The sequence below is a fragment of the Oryctolagus cuniculus genome, chromosome 1 (assembly GCF_964237555.1).
Source record: "Oryctolagus cuniculus chromosome 1, mOryCun1.1, whole genome shotgun sequence".
Lineage (NCBI taxonomy): Eukaryota > Metazoa > Chordata > Mammalia > Lagomorpha > Leporidae > Oryctolagus > Oryctolagus cuniculus.
Window position 1 is genome coordinate 113,479,325 of NC_091432.1, and position 18,085 is coordinate 113,497,409.

An 18,085-nucleotide genomic window follows, 5' to 3' on the forward strand; every position below is an offset into this window, starting at 1 on the left:
GTGACTTGATCAGGATGGCCCAGCACACCAGGGCCCCAGCAGGCCAGGATTCCAGTGTGGCTGGTGAGGTTCTGCCCGGCTCCTTCCTGTGAACTGCCCAGCCCCTGCTCCGACCTGGCTCCTTTTCATGCCGATGTGACAACCCTAGCCCTGTTTCTCACCGGGGATGTCCCCTCAATGCACAGGCAAGGAACCGGAGACAGATGAGCTGAGCTTCTGGGGAGGCCCAGACCAGCGCAGCATCCCTGTCGCCATGGCAACCCCAGCTTGGTCGGGGAGGACCTGCTCCTCCGGCACCCCCTCCCATCCACGCAGCCGACGTGACACGTGCGCCAAGGTCACGTGTTGTTGTTGGGCAGAGAGAGCTGCTTCCGGGTCAATGCAGGACACTGGGCTCCAGCGGCCGGATTGGGGGACGAGGTGAAGAGGAGCCGGGCCAGGGCCGGCTGGGGACCAGGCCGGAGGCTGAGCGGCAGCGGCGGCGGCGGCGGCGGCGGCGGCGGCGGCGGCGGCGGCGGCGGCGGCGGCGGCGGCGGCGGCCGCGGCCGCGGCCGCGGCCGGGAGGGGGGAGGAGAGGCGCAGCCGGAGGCGCCGCCGCAGCAGCTCCCCCGCCTCCCGGGCTGAGGGGTGAGTGGAGCCCGGGCCCGCCGGCTCTGCCGGGTTGTCGAGGCCCGAGGCGCTCCCCTCCGGAGCCGAGGGCCGCTCCTGTGGGGCGCCGGGAGACGAGGCTCGGGGAAGGAGTCGGGGCGAGACGGGGGTCTGCCTGCAGCGGCTGCGGGGCTGAGAGGCCTGACCCGGGCTGGACGGAGGACGGGGCCTGGCCGGGTCGGGGCGGAGCGGGGAGGGCCCTGGCTTGGGAGAGGGGGGGGGCTGGTTGCAGCTTGGAGGGGGCCCTGCAGGGACGCCTGGCCGAGCTCCTGGGAGAATCTAGGCTTCTCACCGTGACCCCGAGGCGGCGGGATGGGACGGCGCCCAGTGGCCGAGAGGAGATGGAGACATGTCGGGGGCTGCAGGGCAACTAGGAAAGTTGTCTCCAAAAAGGAAGAACCTACCCCTGGGAGGTTTGGTGGGGGAAAGAGCGGGCGGTCGCGGGGCCTGAGGTACTCGGCCTGCCCCTTCCCGGAGCTGGTCATCAAAGGAGGTGCTGAGAGTTGCCCAGTTAACGGACGGGGTGGGAGTCGGATGGGGCCGGCGGGAGGGTGCCCTGTCCTTGGGATCCTGGGGGTAGGGAGGATCTGTGTGGAGCCTCTCTGCGGAGAATGGGGGTACAGAGCGCTAGCCCTGAACGAGGAAGACGACCCGGGAGTTGGGGAAGGGGCGAGGTGGCCCACTGCCTTCCGTTGGGACTCCGAGGTGGTAGTTGAGGAAAGTTGCTTGGAAGAGTTGAACTGTTGACAGCCGGTGTGGGAGGGAGGAGCTGTACGCTGTAGGTTGCTAAGCTACAGAGAACTTGCAGGCACCGCCCAGGGCTGTCTGGGGGAAGCTGGTAAGACTTCCAGGTCCAAGTACAGGCTTGGCTGGGGCTTGTCCGCTCTGCTTTGTATGCTCCCTGGAGCTCCTAGGTCAGTGTCCAGGGCTCCATCTTGAGCAGGAAGAGGAGTGGGTGCTGAGGCATTAGCTCTCTGCGGTAACAGCTCTCATTTTTCTTTTTCTTTTCTTTCTTTTTAAATCGGCCTCACAGAAGTACGTCTTGCATTATGATCTGGTACACACCTGCATGTGAATGAATGAAAAGTTTCACAGAGCAATATTTACCCCTTATTCCCTGTGATGCATTATGAGAATTTGTTACATTCCTTTCTCTTCATTAAAAAATGATGACAGAAATTCACCCCATTGATTTATGGGTAACAACTTGCAGTTTGAAAAACACAGTTGCTGAGACACATTTCTTGGGCTTCCATCAGCATCCTTATATTGTAAGCTTTTAGAGGGCAAGGGTGATTCTAAGAAGATGGATTTTTTTGAGGGGGCAGGACAGCCAGGTGCCAATGACTGATCAGTTGTTTAGGTGCTTGTAATGTAGAGCACATTTGACCCATGTTTTTTGAAGTACCATAATCTTAATCTGTGGTCTATTAATGTGGCCTGATCATTTGACAAAATTGTGTGTGTATGTTTTAATTTTCCCTATCCTTTGCTTTGTTTAAGAAATATGAGAGGCCTAGTTTCATTTAGTTGCTGTATCACTACAACATAGTTAAGGAAATTTTATTTTACTCTTCCAGTGTTCTAAGGATACACTGATTTGCTTTTCTGATATTTAAAAACATTGCAAAGTCTTCTTACTCCAGTAATTACAGTATAGCATACCTTTTGCAACATCAGTGGGGTTAGAAGGTTCATGGCTTTACTGTATAATCTAAACCTAAGTATGACTTTAAGTAAATTAAGGTCTTAACTTCCTCTATGAAAACAATGTTTTAATCTATTTATACAATGGGGGATATGCTTAGAAAAATCACATTAACTCCTAAAAAATATCAGTGAGTATTGGTGACTAGTAAGTGGTTCCATGTGTTGCCATGTTAAAGTGTTTTTGAAAAGTTGTCACATAGCCTATTGCTTGAGGACATTGAGTATCAAGTGATGTTGCCTAATTTCAGTAGGTAAATGTATAGGATAGGTATTTAAGACCAGCTTAATAGTGTTACATTTTGTGTAGGACGAGTTCGTATTATTAGGAACACAGAATTCAAAGGCACAGTCATCAGGAAAGTATTGCCCAAATCGGACTTCATCAGTGGGCTCCCATTCTTGATTGGATGCCGTTTGAGAGCATTCTATCACCTTCAATCTGTGTGTGTTACATAATGTGTCCTTCTTGCCTTTAACCACTTATTGACTATGTCTTGGTTACAGATGAGAGGGGCTGTGTTGTCTTGTGTCAGCCATCCTTTAAAAATTACCTCTTTTAATCAGGTGAATATTATTTGTTTTGGAATATTTAGCTTGAAAGAATGTTTAAAGAAGATTTCCCTTTGTGGTAGGTGTTTGGAACATTAAGGAAGATGTTCATTAATTTCATTTTTCTGGGAATTATGTATGCTTGTCAATAAACAATTGTGGAGAACTTACCCTGAGTGATTATGTGTGCTTTTTTATAGTTTTCAATTCTCCTCTTGACCCTCAGACTATTTACGTGTGTCTACCTGTACCAGGCTGTTTTTTCCTGGTAATGTTTGTTTCCAAACTGCTGTGGGTTTGGAAATCTAATACTTGGATTCGTTAGAATTTTGTGTAAAATGAGATTGTGACCTCTGAATATATGTTTACTTTCTTTTTCTTTTCTTAGTGTATGAACTGTGTGACATGTATTTTGACTGCTCAGAGGCCTATTTACTGATCTCTTGGTCCTGGACTGTGGTTTAAATGTTTGCTATATATTTTGGGCTTAGTCATCTGTATAAAGAAAAAGTTCTAAGAAGTAATGTGAAATGAATTGTGAGATAGTTTATTTTCATTTTTAAAAGCTTTTTATTGCAGACTGGTCTTACATTTACAAAACAAAAGCTGTAGTACAAAGAGTTTCTATATATGCTCCACACCCAGCTTCCCCTGTTAACATCTTTTATTAGTATGATATATTCGTTACATAAACTATACACAGCTTCCCCTGTTGTTAACATCTCATGTTAGTACATTTGTCACAATTAATGAACCACACCCAGCTTCCCCTATTTTTTAATCTAAACCTCTTCTATCCCTCCCACTCCTTCCAGCCTCTAGAAATCAATATTCTCTGTTAAGATTGAATTTTTTTAGCTCCTACAGATACAATATTTATCTCTCTGTCTGACTTCCTTCACCTACCGTGGTGTCTTCTGGTTCCATCCAGTTTGCTGCAAATGACAGGATTTCATTATATTTTTATGGCTGAATAGTATTCCATTGTGTACATATACTACATTTTCTTCACCCATTCATCTGATGATGGACAGCTTGGTTGGTTCCATATGTTGGCTACTGTGAACTGTGCTGTGATAAGTGTAGTAGAGCACAATTTGGATTTAAAGGGTAAAGAAACCATTTAGTTGTGATTGTTATATTTGCCCTATAAACAAGTAGTCATTAAGATTTACCATTCCTCCCTTTTTAGGCTTTTATTTCTCTGGGATTGGAATGTCACTAGGCTAACTATACCCGTTGTCTGTTATTCTAGTTCCAGATGGTCTCACGTAGTTTCATGAAAGAACTCTTCAAGAAATGTTGCTGTGATTGTTTTATTTACCTCCCCCCGCAAAAATTAGCTGCTGTCCAGTGCCAGTAGTGATTAAAGCCCATACTATTAAGTTTGCCATTCAGGATCAACTGCAGCCTTTCTCTACCTATTTCGTAACATTACCTTTCTATCCCCAAATGCTGGTCCTCTTCCTGCTGAGGCCTGTACTCCTTACACGTGCTTCTGTGTGCAGCATTCTCCCTTCAAGTGTTTGCACAAAGTGTGCTCCCTTCCTTTATGAAATCTCATTCATCCTGGTTCATCTCAGATGGCCTCTCTTCTGCGAAGTCCTTTTTGCTTGACTTGTCTCTACTGCTTTTCCTATGTTGCCCCGTATTGTGTGTTCACCTCATTCTTACTCCTTTTATATGGTAAGTTTGTCAAGAATAGGACACTCAAATATCACAGGGTCTCTCAGTGTGATTCATAGACCGAGTGAATCAGACTTGACTGAATTTAGGGTTAAAAATGGAGACCCCTGAATCCTACCCTGGACTTAGTGAATTGGAATCTCTGGTAGAGTTTAGGAAGCTGCATTTTAACAAGCTGCCCAGGTGCTGCTTCTGTGCAGTAAAATTTCAAAATCACTGATCTAGCATGATGCTTTAAATTATAGTCGATACACACAAGTCATTTTTGAGTCAATAACGTAAATGAATTGAACAATATCACGTAGCTCAGCAGATTGGTTGAATTTTAGAACTTTGACTCAGGCTAGGTTTGAATTTCGGCCCTGTCATTCGCTAACCATCTGGCCATAAGCTGTCTTAGCTTAGTTTTATGATCTGGAAAGTAGGTGAATAGTATGTAAGAGTGTTGTGAGAATTCAGTGAAATAATATGTGGAAAACAACAGTGCATGCCACATAGCAAACTCTCAATAAATGGTTTATATGCTATTATGATGAAGAGTAGCACAACAGTGGTCATCATAGTACAGGCTGAACATCCCTTATCCAGAAGTCCAGCATCTGAAGTGCTCCAGAATTCAGAAGTTTTTGAGCATGGATGTGATAGCACAAGTGGAAAATTTCACATTTGATGTCCTGTGATAGATGGCAAGTCATTGCAGGTGCACTTAAAATACTGTATAAAATTGCCTTCAGGTTATGTTTCTAAGGTAGATATGAGGGTAACATAAGTGAATATTGCATTTAGACTCATGTCCCCACCCCAAGATACCTCATGTTTATGCAAATATTCTAAAATCAAAAAACCTTGAAAGCCAAAAATAGTTCTGGCCTCACAGGCATTTTGAATAAGGGACACTTACCATGGAATGAAACATAGTTGTGAGAATTAGTTCCAGCTCAGTCATTGTTAATAAACAAATTGTTCATGCCATTTCAAGAATTTAGGTTTAAAATATTATTTTCCATTTTAGGTTAACAGATTGTGGACTTATATGCTATTTAAAGGCATAAAGGTATTTTGCCTCTTAAGAAGAATTGTTATCAAATTAGCATGTTAAATTTTTCTCCCTTTATTTCCCTGCTTCCTAAAGAATAAAGTGCAAACTTTTGGAACAGGCAACTTAACCCCTTACTTTCTGGCCCTACTAGTCCCTCTCTATCTCCGAACCCTCCTCCCCTACAGGCTGTGTGCCAGCTACACTACATTTCTTGCTGAATCTTGTGTCTCTTCTCTTACTCAGGCTTTCCCCTTCTTTTTCATCTAGGACATTTCTGCTGCTTCCTCTAAGACTTTGTAACCAGCCTCTGTAAAGAAGAGAGACGCTCCCTCGGTTTCTCTAAACGCCTTGCCCATCCTTCCCATGCTTGTAGTCCTGGATTTAGTACCAGGATTTGGTCCTGGGCTGTGTTCCTGGCACATTGTCTGCAGTTACCTCTGCCAGCAGGGGAGGACGTTTGTCATCTGATTCATATCAGTTCATCGTTTTTCTCTTATTTCCCTACTTTCAGCTTTCACAAAAATAGCCACACTTTCTTGACCACCTACTACATGCCAGGCACTTACTTTTTAACCTGTGCATTTTTATTTGAGATGCAGAGACGGAGAGCTCCCATCTGACAGGTTACTCCCCACACGCCCACAAGGGCTGCCGCCAGAAGCTAGGACCTCAGTCCAGGTCTGCTATGTGACGGGACCCAACTGCTGGAGCTCACACCTGCTGTCTCCCAGGTGCTGCACCAGCAGAAGGTGACAGTGGGAGCTGAAACAGGGACTTCAACCTAGGCACTCTCGCATGGGATGTGGCTGTCCCAAAGGGATGTCTTAACCACTAGACAGATGCTCCCCACCAAACCTAAGCTCATGCAGGCACTTAACTGGATACTTTTTATTTCATTTAATCTTCACAGTAACCCCAAGAAATAGCTATTGTATACAGTCATACACTGCACAACGTATTGGTCAAGTATTGATTGCATATATGATGATGGCCCATTGTATTATCTAGTGACACTGGAGCCATCTCAGTGTGTGTAAGTGCACACTTGGGTTCAGACACATTTCTCAGAAGACATTCCCTTTGTTAAGCGAAGCATGACTGTACCTTTGTGCTACAAACGCAGGGGCAGGGGTAGAGAGGTAAGGGACCCCCCCAAAGGGCACAGCAGTTGAAACTGAACTCAGAGCCAACTGAAGCTCATGCTTTACTCACAGTGCTCTTCTTCTAACAGCACGAGATTTAATGAGGTGACATATTTCCAAAACTCAGGATCTTGTCATTGTGTGAAACATTCGTTAATCATCCTTAAGAAGGTGTCCCTAACAAGTACTGTTTTGAGGCACATGGTTTAATCCAAAATTGCTCTTAGAAGAATGTTTTTCCAGTGGTTCTGCAAAATTTTTCTTTCTTCCACATTGCCATAGTCCTCACTGGTATATTTTGATTTTCATTTCACTGTCAGAATATATTACTTCATGCCTATTTAAAATAAAATTCACTTTTCCATTCATCCAACAAAATGTGTGGAAGAAAGAAATTAGAAGGTAAATTTGTTTTGGTGGGCAAAAATTGTAATCCATGCATACATTTTTTTTCTTACTATGTTTCTCCATGAGCTAGAGAGAGGAGGAAGTGACACCGAGTGGTTGGTCATGGCAGTGTGCTTTTGATGGGGTGAGGAGAGGCAGGGTTTTGGAGAAGTGACATTCATGTGTACACTTGAGAGCCGGGAGAGGCCAGTCTGACCAGTGTAAAGGCTGCCGGGCGGGCCAGGTGAGGTTGGGAAATTTGAGAAGCTGGAAGCCAGCAGGCAGAAGCCTTGTGGGCTGCGAAGAGTGGAAGGAGGTGGGGCTCGTGAGGTGAGCAAAGATTGGTGTACAAGCATCCTTGAAGACTAGAAAAAAGAGCTTGAATTTTGGGGTGGGGGTTTGGTGGTTACGGTGGTGCTTGGTACACCCTCATCCCATACTGGAGTGCTGGCGTTGAAGTCCCAGCTCTTCTTCCGATTCCAGCTTCCTGCTAATGTGCACCCCGGAAGGCCACTTAGTGGCTCAAGTACTTAGGTCTCTGACACCCATGTGGGAGAACTGGATTGACTTCCCAGCTTCTGTCTTGTTGGTAGCATTTAGGATTGAATGAGTGGGTAGTAGATACCTCTCTCTCTGTGTCTCTGCCTTTCATATGAAATAAAATATAAATAAATAATTAAGAGACTGGATTTTATTTTAGGTGGGAAAGGAACCCATTGCCAAGTTTAAAGGACATAATTTGACATTTTGAAAAGACCACTTGACTGCTTGTGGAGAGTGAATTGTGCAGAAGTCAGAAGAGACGAGGGCAGGAGCTACTGCATCCTAGTGGGAGATTGATGATGGCTTGAGCTAGTGTTGCAAGCAGAGAAGGAAAGAACAGGTCAGGTGTGGGACATTTTGGATGTGGTGTTGCTAGGTCTTGCTGATTAATTACACGGGGGTGGGAGAGGAAGAAGAAAGTCAAAAGCAGCTTCTGAGATGGGATGAGGAGCAGATTTGAAGAGGGAATTAAAATTCAGCCCTTGAGTGCTTCTTGATCATACACCTCCATTCACCAAGAATATCATTGTTCTGAATTTTGTATTTAATATTTTCTGTGTTTCCTTTACAGTTTTTATCATATATGTCTGTGACCCTGAATGATAAGATGATTAAGTTTCTATGTTTTTGAATTTTGTGTAAATGGAATTCTACTGAATATATTCTTAGGATTAGTCAGTTTACCTATTCAACACTGGTTTTTAAAAGTCACTTGTATTGATAAGGAAGCAGGCATAATGAAGTATCAATTGTTAATTTCAAATGCTGTTATTTTTATTTTGTGAATATATTATAATATATCCAATTGCTTGTTCTTAGATGTAAGGGCTCCCCCCACCAGGAATTTTACAATTTCAAACAGTGCTGTTGTTATGGACTTTCTTATACTTGTCTCCTGGTGCCCATGTCCAAGTTCCTGTGGAGCTTACTCTGAGGAGTGCAGCTGCTGGATCATAGGGTATGTGCATCCTCACCTTCCTAGACAGCGACGAATTGTTTTCCAAGGCACTTGTACCAATTTATACTCCCACTAACAATGTGAGAGTTCCCATTCCATTTTTCCCAACACTTGATATTGTCAGTTTCTAGGTTTTGCTAACTTATATGAAATGGTATCTTGTTGAGATTTTAATTTTTGTCTTCCTGTTATTGAACTTGAGTATCTTTTACATGTATTTCTTAGCCATTTGAGTTTATTCTTCTGTCAAATACGTGTTCTTGTCTTTCTATAGGGTTGTTTACCTCTTTATTGTTTGAAGAATTCTTTGTGTGAGTTACATGAATTGCAAAGATTCTTTATTTTTCTCCAGTTTCTGGCTTGTCTTTTTATGTTTTTATGTCTTTTGATGATCAAAGTTTTTCCATTTTATTGACTAACTTTTACTTTGTGTATTTCTTTAATGTTTTGTTTGTGAAATAGTTCCCTAAATCAAGATCATAAAGCTCTTCTCTTATTAGAAGAAATAACTGTTTTCTTCTCAAGGGAATAAATTTCGCTTTCACATTTTATCTAGAGTTGAAATTTTTTCTGTTGTGAAGTGAAGGTTCACTTTCATTTTCCCCAGATTGCTATTCACTGTCCCTGCATCAATTATTGAATAGTTGAAGCTTTTCTTACTGATATTTATGCCAGTTCCTGCCAGATTTACATAGGCGTGTTTCTGGGCTCTGTTTTCTGTTCTGTTGGTCTCTTTTTCTCCCCAGAGTTGTCTTTTTTATTTTTTTTAACAAAGCGCAGTAAATTTTTGTTATTCTCCATATTTTTATGTAAAGTTGCCATGAACACTGAATTAATGAATATTGAACCATTGTTCCTAGGGGAAATATAGAAGTCGCTTCCAGTGAGCCTATGACATAACATTTTCATCAAATGATCAACTTTAAGCTTGTTTTATATGTGTTTCTGTTTCAGGATACTTTACTTAATATATATTATTGATTCATTAACACTGAATTTACTGTGAACAGTAGTCTAATTCATGCCTGAATGAAGCCATCTCACTCATGTATTTTCTCTGTAAGGCACATCACAGCTTCCTTGTGCTTCAGGAACACTAGATTGTATTTTTGCACTACTCTTGGGAGCCATTTTAAATAGTGACATCCCAAGAAGCATACAAAATGTCAGAGACAGCACTAAATAGACCACCCAGAGGACACTTGTGTACAGTACGAGAGCTGACACAAGGGAGCGGAGGGTTGCCTCGTTCTGCTGCAGGTGGGCACATGCGCACTGGGCAAGTCACATTGTTCTGGTTGCTCTGTGTGTAACTGCAAGTGACCACAGCAATGCTACCAGTGTTGATTTGTGGGGTTAGAAATAAATATGTGTTTTCATGAATTTGTTGAAAACCCCTTATGTATGCGTGGATTTTAATTTTAGCATATAGAGGAGTTTGCAAATATGGAATGCATAATGAATGAGGCTTGACCTATGAAATATTGAAAGGCGGTTTGTTATGAAAACATTAGCTTTTGCACTTTCTCTTCTTTGTCATACTTAGTCACATATCATTTTAACATTTTTATTTTGAGAGAATAGTGCAGTAACTCCTTCAAATACTAAATGTTCTGATTGACAGATGCCATTATCTCTGTCAAGAGACTTCTTTCTTAGAATACTTTTACACAGGGTACTTCAAAGAGTTTGTAGAAAATGGAATTAAAAGATAAGGGTTTTTTTGGTGCAAAAGAAGTTCATGAAAATGCATATTATACAAAACTATGCAGAGGTTTCAATTGTTTTGCACTTACATAAAATTTTAATTCCATTCTCCACAAACTTTTTGAAATATACTTATATTTTTAATCATGGTACTGTTATGTTAGTGTAATTCATAGGTAAATGTTTGAAAGCAGTAATTTTAGGAAAGAATTGCAGCTCTTGAAATGTTTAAAACCAGGTATAAATTATTAAACCTTTATTATTATGATTCATATGAGGATTATATTTTCTTATAGTCATTACTGATATGTTCAAAGTATAAGTTTTGTGAAGCCAGATATCCTCTAGAGGTTGAAGTTTGAAGATCAACTCTTAGTTCCTCATTCAGTTAGTGATATTTCTCCTTATAAACATTGGTAAAGGATTCCAGCAACAACAGCAAAAAGATTTATACATCACAAATCTAATCTTCCAATAAATGCATTAGTTGAGAATTAGCTGTTTTTTCCCCTTACTCATGGTTTAAGATCCTCAAGTGAATTAATTACATTAATTTGATAAGGCCATTAACAGCAAGAACCAGAAATTTTGGACTTGATATAAATTGTTTTTAGCATAGAATATACTCCTTTATTTAAAAAAAACTTCATAAAATACAAATTAAATAAAACTTACCATTTTAACTTTTTTTAAAAAGATTATTTAATTGAGAGGAGAAAGAGATAGAGTACTCCCAAGTGGTTCACTCCCTAAATACCCAAATTGGGAGCTTGGAACTCAATCCAGGTCTCTCCTGTGGGTGATAACCTAATCACATGATCATTACTGCTGCCTTCCAGAATCTGCAGGAAGCAGGAAGCAGGAGTCTGGAGCCAGAGCTGGTTACTGAACCCAGGTACTCCAGTATGGGACATGTGCCACTTAGCCAGCATTCTGACTCTGAGGCTCCATGCTTGCCTCTTTTTAAACATTTCATCTTAGCCAAAAGGCCAATAAGTGATCATTCCCATTTTTAAGTGTACAGTTGAGTGGCATTAAGTACATTTGTATTGTTATGTAAGCATTGCCACCATCTACCTCCAGAACTTTTTCATTTTTACAAACTATAACTCTGTACTCATTCGTCAGTAACTCCTCATTCCCCACTCCCCCTAACTCCTGACAACCAGATACTATACCATTATTTCTCAGCCTTTTGGCTAAGATCAAGTGTAGCCTGCTACACCACATACCAGCCCGTATAAGTAGATCTTTAAAAAAATTGTTTTCCATCCTATGTAGAACTTACATATTATGAAAAGACTATACATGAATTTCAAAGGTGTTTTGCACCAAAATAAAACTCATCCTTTTCATTCTATTTTTTCATGAGCTTTTTAAAGTACCCTCATATGCAGCACATTTTGTTTATCCACTCACCCACTGATGGTTACCTGGTTGGTTTCCACCTTTTGGCTGTTGTGAATCACGTTGGCATTGATCATGGGTCTACACATACCTGTTCCACTCCTTGCTTCCAGTTCTTTTGGGTATATAGCCAGAAGAAGAATTGCTGAATCATATGGCAGTTCTGTGTATGAATGTTTGAGGAACTGCCAGGCCATTTTCCAAACCAGCTAAACCATTTTACATTCTTAGCTGCAACACACAAATATTCAAATCTTTAGTTGTGCCTGTTGTTCTGAAATAGGGCATTAATCGTTAACTCTTGCATATGGGTTGTAAGGTAGTGTTGGGATATAAAAATCATATATTCAGTATTAAATCTGTTGTGGCTGTTGTTTTTATAGAGAATTTGACGTGGTAGAGGAGCAGGTATTTCTACTATTAGTTCTTTGCTGTATGTCACCTCTTTAGGAACCCCATGGAGTAGGCATAATTGTGTATCCAAGCTGTAGCTATGGAACGGAACTTTTTAATTAACTACTCTGATTTCAGAATGTATTAATAAATCTGATTTTCATATAAAATGTATGTGATATGCACAATCAGAAGTGACTAGAAAACCTTACATTAGCACCTTTTCTGGGTGCCAATCTTGTGCAAAAAGTTCCAGTGTGTGATAGGCACAAAGCAGCATTAGGATATGGTTCTTACCTTCAGGACCTGTGGGCTCTGAGATCACAAGAACACCTGAAAATCACATCACTGTGTATGAACTGAATAAAAATGTTATAAAGGATAGAAATGAATGCCGATATGTAACAAATTAATTGCACACTGAATATTTTAGGTAACAGGTATTGTGGGCTTAGCTCAAAGGAAATATCATGGTCACAAGAGATACCTGAAAAGGTATTATCTCTGAAGTCTGTTTTGAGTCGAGTGTTGAATGATATGTAACATTTAGACAGGTAGTGAGGTGTGGGCAAGATCATCCAGTTAAAGAGGGGTAGCATTGTAAGTGTCAGACATGATTGTGCCGACTCATTAATTGGCATTAATTAGCCTACTCCTGGGAAGTAAGTGCCTTCCATGAGTCAGGCACTGTGCTAAACATTTTTTTAACTATGTTCTTTATTCATTTTTTCAGCAACCCAGTGAGCTAGGAATTAGGGACCATCTATTACCCCTTCCTGTGGATGAGGGTATGGGAACTTGGCGAATGTCAGTGACTTTTCCACAGAGTCCTGGTCAGTCATGGTTTACATCCAGCAGGTGTAGTTGCAGACTCAGCACTTAGTACATCAGGCAAAATTGCTGTGGCTCTAAGTGTGAAAGGGGCTAGTGAAAAAATTGTAACTGGCCTGTAAAGTTCTGAAACCTCTCTGTGTGGCTAATGTTAGACATTCTGGCAGCCTGTGGATATGAGCCAGAGTGGTTTATGAACTCCTGTAGAAGGCTGCGGAGTAATGAACTAGTATCTGTTGCCAATGAGGCCTCGCCTCTACATGATGGCTTCTGTAGAGCAGAGATAATGGAGGTAATCTATTCTGAAAACAACTAAATAATGACCTTAAACTTGTGTGCTCACAGCTGAAACAACATGTGCATATACAGTTTTCTTCTGATGAAACCCAATCCATTCAAGGAAAAAACAAACACTGCTTTTGGAAGGATGGAGAAGTTGAAAATAATTCTTTCCCCTTTGTTGACTTGGCCAGTTAGTTCTGCTGTTTATATTTATTTATTTTTTTGGTCCAGCTACTTCGTGTGTTCATAAGAGATATTTTGGCTGTAATGGTTTCATACATTTTAATACTTGTTAAGTTACATTTCTGTGTGGTGCTGTATACTGTTGACATGAAGTACTTCTTTTTTAAGAGAGACAACATGGCTCAACAGATTAGGGCCACAGAAAGTATGACTTAGCACGATGGGGCACCGAAACATGAGCAAGTCCCCGCAGTTTCCTGGTCTGTAAGCAGAGATAAGTATTAGTTTGTCGTTTTCAGAGAGTGGTAGTAGAAAATACTTGGCTTTACAATGATTGTTAATCTCAGTGTGGAACGTTTGGTCTGGGAACAAGGGTGACTATCTCCTCCTGCTTTGAGTAAGTGCCACGGTAAAGGCTTGCAGTTTTCCCGGCTAGAATCTGGGCCAAGTGAAAGGTAAGGGTGGATGTGATTTTGTTTGTGAAGGAGCTGGATGTGTGTAGTGGGTGGTGAGGGTGAATTCTCCTTGAACCTGTTGAAGTGAAAGGTGTTGCGGATGTTAAACCATTTTTATTGTTGTGGTTGTGGAAAGTATTTTTGTTCTGTATTCAAAAGCCTAATGTGATGGAGATGCAGACAATTTGGTTAAGCCAACATTTTTGGACAAATAGTGGGTATGGAAATCAAGGAAGAAGTGTTTAGAAATATTTTCAAAGAAACAATTCAGTCTAAATAGCAATGTTTTCTTAATGTTCTCTCAAATTTCTCATCAAAATCATAAATTTCTTGGGCTGGTGCATTTGGATCCGAAACACTCCGTGAATTGCAAGCCTGCGAGCCAGTCGTGTCTGCTGGTGTGCAGCTGGAGAGGAGAAAACTTTGTCTCTTTGTCTGACATCAGCTGGGCTTTGTATGCAGCGCCTCTCCTTACTGAGTGTATTGATGGTCCTGAAGCCGTACTTTTCACTGATAACACAGTCACGGTTTTACACATCTTTAGTGTCACTAATGCGGTGAAATGAAGAATTTTGGATGAGAATTTAGTGTTTGTGGTGTTATGATAAGAAAGTGGGTAGCACTTCCTGACTTAGTAGCATAATTCAGAGAATGACTAGGAAACTAAATTCACATTTCATTTGGCGGTGTTGGATTTTTTTAAAAACTTACTTGAGAGGCAGAGAGAGAAAGGGCTGGTTTACTTTTCAGATGTCCCTCATGGCCAACCCACAAAGGACTGGGCTGAAGCTGAAAGCTAGGAACACAATCCAGGTCTCCCATGTGGGTAGCAGTACTCAGTTTTGTAAGCTATCACTTCTGCCTCCTGGAGTCTGCAATAGTAGGAAACTGGACTCGGGAGCCAGAATTGAAAGTCAAACACAGGTACTCAAAATGAGACATGGACATCTTAACCAGTGTCATAACCGTTAGGCCAAATTACTGCCCCAGATTTTTTGTTTGTTTTAATTTACCAAAAAAGTTGCTGTGCTATATTGTATTTTTATTTTATTGTTAAAGATTTACTTTTTATTTGAAAATCAGAGTTACAGAGAGAGAGAGAAAGTGAGCTTCCATCTGCTGGTTCACTCCCCAAATAGCTGTAATGACTGGAGCAGGGCCAGTCTGAAGCCAGGAGCCAGGAGCTTCATCTGGGTCTCCTATGTGCGTACAGGGGCCCAGGCACATTAGCAGGGAGCTGGATTGGAAGTGGAGTAGCCAGGACTCCAGCCGGTGCCCATATGAGATGCTGGCATCACAGGCAGTGGCTTTACCTGTTATACCACAACACCAGCCCCAGTGTTATTATACTTGATTGTGGTGTAGCATGCAGTTGAGAAACAGAGCCTGAGAAATAGTGTGGTTCCTAGTAGGGTATGAAATCATAGCGGCATGGTGTGTTGTGATAATGGATTTATCAGCTACACTCAAGTTTTGCACTTGGAATGCTAGCAGTTGAGGTAGTGAGTTAACTATAGTTCTAAGACTAGTTCTAAAAGTTTATTCTAATTAGTTTATTTTCCTTTTTGTCCAAATGGGGCATAATGCTTAGGGATAGCACTGATATAGAACTTCATGTATATATACTTTAGGATAGATTAAATTAGACGTGCCATTGAGAATGAGGCCACCCTGCCCAGTCTCATTACACTGTCTTGGACGATGGCTTGAAGTGTTTCTATAGGAAGAAATGACTGTCTTTTGTGACATCGGCTCAAAAGCTTATTAGTGGAATACTTGAAAAACCTTAAAAATGGTTATATGAATATATATTTATTGACACTGAAAGTTTTTCATAAGCTACTTAGCAAAAAATCAGGTTATAAAACTATATATCTAAAAGTAATTTAATCTTTCTGCTAAAATACATACTCATATATCTACATAGCATAGAAAAATGGTCTGGAAAGATATACACCATAAGGTGCATCCACAGGCCTAATCTACTTGCTAAATCTGTCACTGAAGTCTCTTGGTATGGCCATGGCTGTAAATACACTTCAGATATGAAAAGCGGTTGGTCACAGTTATTTACATCTTAAGCGTAGCTAATAAAAAAAGGATACCACATGGTAGGGGTTACAGAATTTGCTGATGTTCTAAGTTATTTTAGACTGGGAATTTTTAAAAGTACAGAAAGAATATTGTATTTTTTAAATCAAATACTTACTAAAAAGCCTATTAATATACCTTTATTTATTGATTTATTTTATCTTTCTTGGAGGGAAAATATCACACACACACACACACACACAGACTTTCCCAGAGTAATTTTATTTTATTGGGGATAATGCTAGGGATCAGAAAGGCTGATTTAGAAAACAAAACAAATAAGCAAAAATTGCAACCATCTAAAATGCCCAAGAATCTGTGAGGGCTTGACTATAGTTGGGGAGTTGTTTAAAAAAATAAAGCTTTTGGGAATGAAGTTAGAAGAGGAATCCATGAATGAAAGCTAAATGGGCTTTGAAAAGAAAAAAAAAAAACTGCTTAGAGAGGTAGTAATCCTGAGAGGGTCTTTGAAGCCATCCCTGGTATTTTCTCCTCGGGCCCCCAGACTCAGCCTATGTGCTTTTGTCCATTTTTAAGAGAGAACAGTTCTTTATTAACATTTGGTTGTTCTTGGTGAACTCTGCCATCTCTTCTACCTTCATCTAAGCTTCTCAAAGATGTGATTCATCCTCACTGATTATCTCCACTTACTTGTTCCCTTAATCCCCTAGTCCATGGCTTCCACCTGCTTGAATGGGTACTGAAAATGCATCCTTTAGACAAACTCCTCATGGCACAGTCCTTGGGGAACTTAAAAATTCCTACTATTTTTTTACCTTGCCATATTCTATGTAAAGGTCTCATCCTTGCATTCTATTTAGAGTGATCTGTGAGGGATTTTTCTTTTATCCCTGCAGGATGAAGTCTGGCCTGAGCAGGGACAGTCTTGATGACCACTGTTATCCCCACGGCCCAGGTCCAGTCTCCTGCCTCTGTCCCCCCACCCCCCCACCCCATTTGTGTTTCAGCAGTCCTGCTGACAACCGCTGTTTCAGTCTCTTGTGACTGTTCATGCTCTATTGTCTGGGCCTCTGTCCTTTCCTACCCTGTAACCTGGTCTTCCTTGATAGCTCAGAATTCACCTACTTTCTTTTTTCAAAAAGATTTATATATTTATTTGAAAGGAAGAGTTACAGAGAGAGACAGAGAGAGAGACAGAGACAGAGACATCTTCCATCTGCTGGTCCACTCTCCAAACGGCCACAGCAAGCTGGAGCTGGGCAGGTCCAAAGCCAGGAGCCAACAGTCTCCTTCTGGTCTCCCAAGTGGGTGCAAGGGCCCAAGCACTCAGGCCCTCCAAAGCCCTCCCAGGTGCATCAGCAGGTGGCTGGATCCTAAGTAGAGCAACCATGCTCACATGGGGTGCAGCACCACGGGAGGTGGGCGACTCCACCTGCTACACCATAGCACCGGGGCTGTCACCTACTGTCTTGATAACACGTCTAAAAGTTAATCACTTCTTATGTTTTAACTTCCTCTTTTTGTGCGGCTGGTTTTACATCTGTGCCATCTCCTGTGTTTCCTTCTAGATTATGGATGCCCTGAGGACAGTTTGGGTTTTATTCATTCTCCATTTCTTTAGTACTTAGCACTGTATTTTGCACAGATTCAGCATCTGGTGGCGTAAGCTTGTTTAGGACACACAGTTTATAAATACGTGAATGGACAAATAAGTTTAATTAGTATCACTTAGGGTGCAAATAGAGCAAAAAATATATTTTTATTCCATTTTTACTAAACAGTTAGTAAAGAGATTTTCATTTAGGTTGTCCTGTGAAGGAAGTAGGTGCCTAAGTGGAGAAAAAAATTACTGGAATGAAATGTCCTAAGGAGAAATTGTGGAACCTTTGGCTTGTATATTTAATGTAAGATTTGTTTTCAAATTTTTGGAAACAAATATCTGCAAGTATCTTTTAGCCTGCAATTTTTTCTGCCCTTCTCTGAATAGCTAAGATTGATTAATTATATATAAATGGGTCCATAGCATATGTATGAAAGTATGAAAAATTTTTAAAATATTCATTTACTTATTTGGAAGAGTTAAGGAGAGAGAGGGAGAGACAGAGAGATCTTC

General features: G+C 41.3%; 1 protein-coding gene across 14 annotated transcripts in view; it reads left to right on the forward strand.

Moving 5' to 3' along the window:
• The first annotated feature begins 280 nt into the window (after positions 1–280).
• Positions 281–18,085, forward strand: part of TBCEL (tubulin folding cofactor E like) — a 91,219-nt gene continuing 73,414 nt past the window's right edge. For 3 of the 14 annotated variants that reach the window (XM_051819423.2, XM_051819480.2, XM_051819476.2), the window contains exon 1: positions 521–627. The gene's annotated coding sequence lies outside the window, so the exon portion shown is untranslated. Of the gene's footprint in view, positions 421–508; positions 628–8,523; positions 8,663–11,031; positions 13,921–18,085 lie in introns of those variants that run through there. The other 11 variants (XM_051819437.2, XM_017343007.3, XM_070047325.1 and 8 more) reach the window with 8 other exon arrangements.